The sequence below is a fragment of the Hyla sarda genome, chromosome 8 (genome assembly GCF_029499605.1).
Source record: "Hyla sarda isolate aHylSar1 chromosome 8, aHylSar1.hap1, whole genome shotgun sequence".
Classification (NCBI taxonomy): Eukaryota; Metazoa; Chordata; class Amphibia; order Anura; family Hylidae; genus Hyla; species Hyla sarda.
The window spans coordinates 210,407,410-210,418,227 of NC_079196.1; the positions used below are offsets into that span (position 1 = coordinate 210,407,410).

At 44.8% G+C, this 10,818-nt stretch overlaps 1 long non-coding RNA gene across 1 annotated transcript; it reads right to left on the reverse strand.

Moving 5' to 3' along the window:
• Positions 1-1,441: 1,441 nt before the first annotated feature.
• On the reverse strand, positions 1,442-10,818 carry LOC130285572 (uncharacterized). The gene is made up of 9 exons (XR_008847372.1): positions 10,694-10,818; positions 8,559-8,635; positions 8,291-8,365; positions 6,419-6,497; positions 6,152-6,226; positions 3,925-4,001; positions 3,657-3,731; positions 2,261-2,294; positions 1,442-1,882 (listed from the first exon to the last, which is right to left on the reverse strand). It is a non-coding gene; the product is annotated as an uncharacterized LOC130285572 (long non-coding RNA).

A 10,818-nucleotide genomic window follows, 5' to 3' on the forward strand; every position in this document is an offset into this window, starting at 1 on the left:
CAACACCCCTCCCATTAAAAATTTGTTATTTTATAAAACGGATAGAACTGTATGCATTTTTAAAAACTCATTTTTTTTTCTCCATACTGTTCCATCCAGTTCTCTTTAGAAAAATGGATTGAAAACAGTATGGCAAAAATGTGATGTGAACCTGGCCTCAGCTGCTTATCCCCGATCCTGTAGATAAGTTATAATCGTAAGTTCACTTTTTCTTAAGTTCTCCTTTAAGTCTTGCACTAACCACAATGACCCATGCATTCACAATGGCTGCCAGCACTGTCTGGGCGGCAGGTCTGCTCACTTAGGCCCTGTCCACAATATGGACGTCCCATGAGTAAAGTCCAGGTAGATTCTGCTTGAGAGCTCTGCTGGTCTGTAACTTCGTACAAGGAATATGATTCTGGAGGAAGATGGGACATGTTCAATGTCCTGGCAGAATTTGCTGTAGAAGTCCTGCACTGGGACTATGCAGTAGTCAATGGGAAGGTGCCTTAAATGGAATCCTCTTTTTTTAATAAGCTGGTGCCAGAAAGTTAGATTTGTAAATTACTTCTATTAAAAAAAATCTTTACCCTTCCAGTACTTATTAGCAGCTGTATGCTACAGAGGAAATTTTTGAATTTCTTTTTTCTCTTGTCCACAGTGCTCTCTACTGACACCTGATGCCCGTATCAGGAACTGTCCTGAGCAGGAGAAAATCCCCATTGCAAACCTATACTACTCTGGACAGTTCCTGATACAGGCATCAGGTGTCAGCAGAGAGCACTGTGGACAAGAGGAAAAGAAATTCAGAAAGAAAGTCCTCTGTAGCATCCAGCTGCTAAAAAGTACTGGAAGGGTAAAGATTTTACTAGAAGTCATTTACAAATCTGTTTAACCTTTCTGACACCAGTTCATTTAAATAAAGTTTTCAACTAGCGTACCCTTTAAAGGAGTAGTCCAGTGGTGATTCAGTGGTGAGCAACTTATCCCCTATCCTAAGGATAGGGGATAAGTTGCAGATCACGGGGGGGTCCGACCCCTGGGGCCCCCGCGATCTCCTGTACGGAGCCCCGACAGCCCGCTGGAAGGGGGCGTGTCGACCTCCACACGAGGCGGCGGCCGACACGCCCCCTCAATACAACTCTATGGCAGAGCCGAAGCGCTGCCTTCGGCAATCTCCGGCTCTGCCATAGAGATGTATTGAGGGGGCGTGTCGGCCACCGCCTCGTGCGGGGGTCGACACCCGCTATCTCGGTGGAGAGCCGGGGCCCCGTACAGAGAGATCGCAGGGGGCCCCAGCGGTCGGACCCCCGCGATCTCAAACTTATCCCCTATCCTTAGGATAGGGGATAAGTTTTTCACCACTGGACTACCCCTTTAAGGCAGGGCTCCACAAAAAGGCATTTTAAATTTAGGAGCCAGAAAAAAAAAAAAAATAATGTATATTTAACATTACTGCAGTGTTTCCCAACCAGGATGCCTCCAGCTGTGGCCAAACTACAACTCCCAGCATGCCCAGACCGCCAAAGGCATGCTGAGTGTTGTAGTCTTTCCACAGCTGGAGGCATCCTGGTTGGGAAACACTGGCATTGACATTAGGCGCTGATGCCAGTGGAATCTGCCTGTAATTACCTAGTGTGAACATACCCTTAATGCACAAGACTTCTATTACTTTGACTGGAGGACTCGCCAAGGCTTGTGGAGGTGTCCGCACCCCTGTAGTGCTACTTTTTTTGACTATAGTTCAATGTTCAATTATTTTGTAAGATTTAAATAAAGAGTCGGGCTTAAAGAAAAAAAATATGCTTTATTCCAGTGCATGAACCCCTGTCCCCTCTTTACAGAACACATCACCCAGGCTGCCATTCTGATGAATGAGATGGGAATCTTCAGCTTCTTTCTGGAGAAGAGAAAGTAAAGAGCGATCAATAGCAGGTTCTGTGATGAGATGAGATCTTCAGGGGGGCCAGATGCTCAATGGCTACAATTATATAAGAGCCTCAGATATGGTGGATCCGCACGGAGTGCTCAGAAGAGGTGTCAGAAAGTTTAGTTGGGTTTATCATCACTGGCTCCAACTAGACAAGGCACAGGGGATATAGAGCAGTGCTTCCCAACCAGGGTGCCTCCAGATGTTGCAAAACTACAACTCCCAGCATGCCTGGACAGCCTTAGGCTGTCCAGGCATGCTGGGAGTTGTAGTTTTGCAACAGCTGGAGGCACCCTGGTTGGGAAGCACTGGGATATAGAGGGCTGCACAGATCAATGGGGCCATTACCTGCAGAGACGTCTGATGGCAGTGATCCAAGTATCTGTATGATAAGGAGAATTATAAGAGTATCAGTAGGAAATACAATCACTATTATAGATTGAATGCCACAACTGTATGCTAAAGCATGTGGTTTTCAAACTGTGCCTCCTGCTGTTGCAAAAGCACAATCATGCACAGGAAACCAAGGTGCCTCCAGCTGTTGCAAAACCACAACTCCCAGCATGCATGGGCAGCCAAGGTGCCTCCTGCTGTTGCAAAAGCACAACTTATGAGCCATATGATTTTTAGGTAAAAACTTTATCCCAGTTCCTGTGGGGAGGTGAACCCTGCCAACAACAATTTGCAGCAGTTCACAAGCAGCAACTGGGAGGTGCAGTCATGGTTATCACAGTAATAAAGTAACCACAATTACAGCAGTAAACCAAGATGTCTGCACAGTGAATGTGCCTGTAGGATACCCTCTACACGATCCACAGATTGATCTCTGAAGATAAACAGAACCTGGAGAATTGTGCACATTACATAACTACTGGGTTACATACACTCCATACAGACATGTGACTGCAGTTGTATACGCACTATATAAACCAATGTCCATTTATTAGATTAAAAGGGGTACTCTGGCGGAATTTTTACAAGTCAACTGGTGCCAGAAGAGTTAAACAGATTTGTAAATTTCTATATAAAAATCTTCATCCTGCCAGTACTTAGCTGCTGTTGTATGCTCCAGAGGAAGTTGTGTAGTTCTTTCCAGTATGACCACAGTGCTCTCTGCTGACACCTCTGTTCATGACAAACTGTCCAGAGAAGAAGCAAATCCCCATAGATTAACTCCTGCTCTGGACAGTTCCTGACATGGACAGAGATGTCAGCAGAGAGCACTGTGGTCAGACTGGAGAAATAAACAACTTCCTCTGGAGCATACAGCAGCTAAGTACTGGAATTAAGATTTTTATATTTAATTTACAAATCTGTGTAACTTTCTGGCAGGTAGATTTGAAATTTTTCCACTGGAGTACCCCTTTAAAGATTTAGTCATTGAGAACTGTTGTAATATTCGTTATATTATTTTTCCACTATAACCTTAACTGGGAAGAGCCTCAGAGTAGTTTATCCGCACAGAGGTGCTCAGAAGAGGTGTCAGAAAGTTAATTTTTAAAGTTTATCATCACTGGCTCTGAAAACAGGGTGCTGGATTACATTAAAGGGGGCATCTGGTATAAGAAAAACCTCCGCTTCTTTTCTTGTAAATACAGCACCACTCCTGTGCACAGGTTGTGTGTAGTATTGCAGCTAATAGGAAAAAGCTGCAATACTACACGACCTGTGGTTATCTGGGCATGCTGGAAGTTTTGCAACAGCTGGAGGCACACTGGGAAACCCAGATCTCTGTAGTACTAACCAGTTCAGTAGATAATGGCGCTGCAGTCTTCCATTGACTATACTGTAATCCTCCTCACCAGGATTGTCTTCTGATCTGTAGAAGGACAAGGATACAATTAGCAGATTATCCAGACCGCCAGACCGTGCACCTACTACAAACCACCCGCCTCAGCCCAGAGCATAGAATCACAAGTCTGCTGTACAGAGTCATATGAGGTGTCAGAATTTTGGGAACATCACTGGCAGCCACAATACAGGGGAGGTCAGGGGGACCTGTACACACTTACCTACTCATGGAGGACGCTAACCATATCATCTGCACTGTAGCCATAGTGTCCTATGTGTTTTACTAGATGGATATCACCTGCAAAGCAAGAGAACACGGTCAGCCTGCAAGAAGAGTCAGTCACAAGAGGGTGCAGTCAGGATCGGGCAGAGGCACACTGGAATTTTAGGGGGGTTTAAAGGGGAAGCTCTGGATGAATGCACAATACCAGAGCTGTAAGTTGCCAAAGGGCGCACCAGAATCTGATTAATTAGATCAGTGTTTCCCAACCAGGGTGCCTCCAGCTGTTGCAAAACTACAGCTCCCAGAATGCCCAGACAGCCTTTGGCTGTCTGGGTATGCTGGGAGCTGTAGTTTTGCAACAGCTGGAGGCACCCTGGTTGGGAAACAGACACTGAAGCAGCTTCATCTGCTAAAGCAAATATCAAGTACATAGCACCTTTCATGCAACCAGTCTTAGCGTTACTGTAGACCTCAGACCTCTACAGCAGGGGTCTCAAACTGGTGGCCCTCCAGATGTTGCAAAACTTCAGCTCCCAGCATGCCTGGACATGCACAGGCAGCCATTTGGTGCAGCTAAAGGCTGTGGGAAATACTGGGAGTTGAAATTTTGCAACATCTGGAGGGTCCACCAGTTTGAGACCACTGCTGTAGACCATTCCATCACCAGAAGGTTTCCAGGCGTGACAATATGGTGGCCGGTCAGTGTGCACTTTTGCATAGTTGCGCAAAACATTCATATGCACAGTTATACGCCACTTTTTCCAACCAGAGGACCTTCAGCTGTTCCAAAACTACAACTCCCAGCATGCTGTGGCAGCCAACAGATCTGGGAATGCTGGGGGTTGTAGTTTTTCAAAAGCTGAAGGTCCCCTGGTTGGAATTGGTCTATACAGTATAGGTAGAACATGTACCTGCTTGTTCACTCTGTTTTCACCATCAACCATATCACCTTGCTATTGCCTATAAGTGACCTCTCAACCACCATTACTATACAGCACTGTCTATAGCAGTGTAAGCTGCCATAATGTCATGTACACCAATACTGCAGAGTACTGTAGATATAGGATCTTAACAGTTACCAAGCTGGAAAAAATTAAGGGTATGTTCACATAGGCAGATCTGCAGTATTTCTGCAGCATATTTGCTGCTGAAAATCCACAGCAGATTTTTCTACCATTGACTTCAATGGGTCTGAAGGAAAATCTGCAAATCTGCCTCTATTGCGGATTTTCTGCTGACCCATTAAAGTCAATGGTAGCAAGATCAGCTGTGGATTTTCTGCAGGTAATCCACCCGTGTGAATGTACCCTAAAGGAGTATTCCAGTGTAGAACAACTTATCCCCTATACTTAAGATAGGGGATAAGTTTCAGATCTGACTGCTGGGGCACCCTGCGATCTCCTGTACAGGGCCCCAACTTGCTGGCCAGAGTGTGCCGACGAATGCACGAAGCGGCGGCAGACATGCCCCCCTCAATACAGTGCTATGAGAGCCAGAGATTGCCGAAAGCAGCACTCTGGCATAGTGTATTGCGGGGGTGTCTGCTGCTGCTTCGTGCAGTTGTTGGCATGTGCTCTGGCTAGCAAGCCAGGAACAGTAGATTGTGGTGTGCCCCAGCGGTAGGACCCCCTAAAATCTCAAGCTTAGCCCCTATCCTTAAAGGACAACTGCAGTGGTACACATTTATATATACCTGTGCCTCAAAAAAAAAAAACTCACATACCTTCCTACGAGCCCCCATTGGTCCAGCACAGGCCTCACTGTCCGGCAGTGCTGACCTCATTCCACTTCCTGGGGACGCCACAGCCATCGGCGTATCACCGGCCGTAGCGATGTCCCGCCCTGGCCGATAGGATTAGCCCACTGTCATAAGCCGGCCAGAGCTCCGTACACGACAGTGGGCTCAGCCTATCGGCCGGGACATCGCTACAGCTGGTGATATGCCGACGGCTCTGCAGCGTCCCCAGGAAGTGGAGAAGGGTAGCACTGCTGTACCGTGAGGCCTGTGCCGGACCAATGGGGGCTCGTATGAAGGCATGTATGAGTTTATTTTTGAGGCCCGGGCATATATAATTGTGTACCACTGCAGTTGTCCTTTAAGATAGGTAATCAGTTCTACACTGAACTACTCCTTTAAACCGTTTGCTCTCCAGGCATGCTCAGTGGTAGTTTTGCAACAGCTGGAGGCACACTGGTAGAGAAACCCAGATCTCCGTAGTACTAACCAGTTCAGTAGATAATGGCGCTGCAGTCTCCCATAGACTATACTGTAATCCTCCTCACCAGGATTGTCTTCTGATCTGTAGAAGGACAAGGATACAATTAGCAGATTATCCAGACCGCCAGACTGTGCACCTACTACAAACCACCCGCCTCAGCCCAGAGCATAGAATCACAAGTCTGCTGTACAGAGTCATATGAGGTGTCAGAAATTTGGGAACATCACTGGCAGCAACAATACAGGGGAGGTCAGGGGGACTGTACACACTTACCTACTCATGGAGGACGCCGACCACCACCACATCTGCACTGTAGCCATAGTGTCCTATGTGTTTTATAGATGGACATCACCTGCAAAGCAAGAGAACACGGTCAGCCTGCAAGAAGAGTCAATGGCCTCATTTACTATTGCTAACACATCAACTCTTCAATTTTACTAAGAAAACCCAAAGGGGTGTGACCATCTGGGAAAGGGTGTGGACACTAAAGGGGAGTGTTCCTTACATTTTCACAAAAACTTAACATTTACTAAGGTTTCCACAGAAAATTTGGTGGATTTCAGATAAAAAAAAGTGTAGTAAAAGTGGAAAATGTAGGAAAACCTTAGTAAATACTGTGGAAAAAAATCCCACAAAGAAACCTACACAACACTTAGTAAATCAGGGCCGATGTCATAAGTGGGCAGTCTGGATACAGAGGTACAGGGCACAAATTTTTTGTGGGGTTTAAAGTGGAAGCTCTAGATGAATGCACAGCAGAGTTGCTGCATTCACATCTTGCTTTTGCAATACGGTTCCTGAGTCAGGTTGTGTGTAAAACGTATGTCTCAAAACTGGACCGAATTGTATACAACTGTATAGACCTCTATGGTTTTAAACCGTATATGGTTTGAAGATGGATGTCTGGCTGCATAGTTTATTTGAAAAACGGATATGGTTTTATGTTTGTCCTTAAAGTTCTTGTTCTATTTGTGGGAATAACTTTCGGCATGCAATGCGCATGTGCAAACCGGATGGAACCGTATGCACATACGGTTCAGTATGATTCCATAGACCACCATGAAAAAAAAAATGTTATACGGGTTGTATCTAGTTTTTCACCCGGACATAAAACTAGTAGACTACGGTTTTTGAGACTAAAATAAAATAAAAAAAGGATAAAACTGTAAATGATGCAAAATGTACACAACCGGATGCTATGGTTGGTATACAGTTTTCTATGAGATATCTATACATACGGTTTTTCACTGAAACTGGATACAGGAACCATAATGCAAAAAAGATGTAATTGCAGCCTAAGACAATGTTGCCAAAGGGTGCACCAGCATCATAGCCATGTTTCCTAATCATGGTACCTCCAGCTGTTGCAAAACTACAACTCCCAGCATGCCTGGACAGCTGTCCGGGCATGCTGGGAGTTGTAGTTTTACAACAGCTGGAGGCACCCCGATTAGGAAACAAGACGCACTAAAGCAGCTTCTTATGTTAAAGCAAAGATCAAGTACATAGCAGCCTTCATGCAGCCAGTCCTAGCGTTACTGTGGACTATTCCATCACCAGAAGGTTTCCAGGCGTGACAATATGGTGTCCGGTCAGTGTGCACTTTTGCACAGTTCTACAATAGGTGGGTGCAGCACCCCCTCCACCACTTTACTAACCAGCATGCCTCCAGCTGTTACAAAACTACAACTCCCAGCATGCTGTGGCAGCCAACAGCTCTGGGAATGCTGGTTTTCTATGAGGATTTGCTGCTACTCTGGACAGTTCCTGACAAGGACAGGTATCAGCAGAGAGCACTGTGGTCAGACAAAAAGGAATTCAGATAGAAAAGAACTTCCTGTGGATCATAGTTAAGTACTAGAAGGATTAATTTTTTTTAATAGAAGTAATTTACAAATCTGTTTAACTTTCTGGCACCAGTTTATTTAAAAAATGTTTGCCAGGGGAGTTCCCCTTTAAGTTGGCATACCATCATGTAAAATAGTCCAATTCTGCAGAGTACTGTATTTAGATATAGGATATTAGGGGATTTTCATCTTAGTAACAGTGTTTTAAACTGTTTGCTCTCCATGCATGCTCAGAGTTGTAGTTGTGCAACAGCTGGAGGCACACTGGTTGGGAAACCCAGATCTCTGTAGTACTAACCAGTTCAGTAGATAATGGGGCAGCAGTCTCCCATAGACTATACTGTAATCCTCCTCACCAGGATTGTCTTCTGATCTGTAGAAGGACAAGGACAGAATTAGCAGATTATCTAGACCGCCAGACCGTGCACCTACTACAAACCACCCGCCTCAGCCCAGAGCATAGAATCACAAGTCTGCTGTACAGAGTCATATGAGGTGTCAGAATTTTGGGAACATCACTGGCAGCAACAATAGAGGGGAGGTCAGGGGGGACTGTACACACTTACCTACTCATGGAGGACGCTGACCATATCATCTGCACTGTAGCCATAGTGTCCTACATACAGTACTACAAGGAGAACACCTGCAAAGCAAGAGAACAGGGTCAGCCTGGACGAAGAGAGAGTCACAAGAGGGTCCAGACAGCATAAAATGGAGTCAGGAGTACATTGCTTTTTTTTTGGGGGGGGAGAAGGAGACCTTATGAGAAAATTCATTGGAAGCTCTATGGATGCACAACACCAGAGCTATAAGACAAAATTGCCAAAGGGTGCACCAGAATCTGATCTACGAGATGCACCAGGGTAGCCAGAGTGCGCAACACTATCAGATCTTTAAAGAGTACCTTTAATCAAAAAAACTTTCGATATATTATAGATTAATGTATGCAGAATAACTTTCCAATTGCATGTTATTAAAAAATATGCTTCTTTCTATTTAATTTTCCACTTTGAAAAAATGACCACTAGGGGTCTCCCTACCAGTCCTTAATAGATTTAAGACTCATGCAGGAGTCCTAAATCTCAAACTGCAGCCAGGACACAGACAAGCTCAGCACTGCTCACTGCCAGGGAGCAGTGCTGTTCTTGTCTGTGTCCCAGCTGCAGCCTAAGATTTAGGACTCCAGCATGAGTCTGAAATCTATAAAAAAAAAAAATAAAAAATAAAAAAAAAACTGGTAGGGAGACCTCTAGTGGTCATTTTTTTCAAAGTGGAAAATTAAATAGAAAGCAGCATATTTTTAAACAACATTCTTTTGGAAAGTTATTCTGCATACATTAATCTATAATATATTGAAAGTTTTTTTGATGAAAGGTACCCTTTAAGATGAACCAAGTTTCCAGAGGGTACTAGCATCAGATCTATAACAGTGTTTACCCAACTTGGGTGCCTCCAGCTGTGGCCAAACTACAACTCCCAGCATGCCCGGACAGCCAAAGGCTGTCCGGGCATGCTGGGAGTTGTAGTTTGGCCACAGCTGGAGGCACCCAAGTTGGGTAAACACTGGATCTATAAGATGCACCAACAAAGATGCCAGAGGGCACATCCACACCAAAGCTATAAAGACACATCAATTTGCCAGAGGGTGCACCAATGCAAACATATCCCAGTCTATTCAGAAGTTCACCACTGGGTTCACATCACTTTGGGTACCTACCGTAATCGGCTCTGCAGGCAGATACCATGGCTAACGCCAAGGGGGATGCCGGGAGCATATGTGGTCCCCTAGTAGCTTCGGCGAAAAGGGACATCGAACCTGGAACCTCGCAGGTACCTTTTGGTCCGGAGGCGAAGGGTGAGGTTTGTTGGGGGGGCCTCTCTCCTATCGGAGAAGGGCTTGCGATAGACCGCATCCTTTATGCACGTTTTTTTAGTGTAACACTTTTGCACTTTTTCTTGCACTTTGGGTGAATCGAAAGCACGTTCCTCGGCTTTAGATAAAAAAAAAAAAAAAAAACTGGGTTCACATCACTTTTGCCTCCCCTACGGTTCTATTGTTAAAACCATATGCGGCTGTATCCATAGACAAAATCCTTGAAAACCATATACACAACAATGCATCCAGTTTGCTTCCAATACAGTTTTTACCCCACTCAAAACTGGTTGACCACAGTTTTGTATCCAGGTCTATTGTAGCCACATACAATTTTCTTTTTTTAACACCTGAAAGTCAATGAGAACCTTAGTCTATGGGTCAATCCCATTGAAATTACAGTTTGTATTTTGCACATGCGCATTGGGATCCTAAAGTCTCACCCACCTTAACCTATTGGATTTTATTTAAAAAAAAAAAAAAAAAAAACTTATGCAACCAGACATTCAAATAGAATACAGTTAAAAAATATATATTTTTGTTTAGGCACACGGTTTTGTACAGCTGTGTCCATTTTTGGAGGCACACAGTTTAAAAAAAAAAAAAAACTGATTAAAAAAAACTGAAAAAAGCTATGGCAAAAACGTCTAGTGAACCCAGCCTTAGAAGCCTGCAAATACAATTGCTTCCAGTGAAGCCCACCTGACGGGCTAGAGGGGTCTGCCCACTAGAAAGCTTGTAGTGCCAAAACTTAAGCTGCAAACGTGAGAAAACCGACGCAAAACTGCAAGAACAACAGTCAAGACCAAATACAGAAACTTCCATCACCTCAGCTGATGATCCGCAACCTCCGGCATCACCACGGAAAGGACTAACCCCACGCGGCATCCAGTTTATATAGAGACCAATGCCTGCACGCCTATTGGTCCAAACTGGTACATGGTTCCAATCCA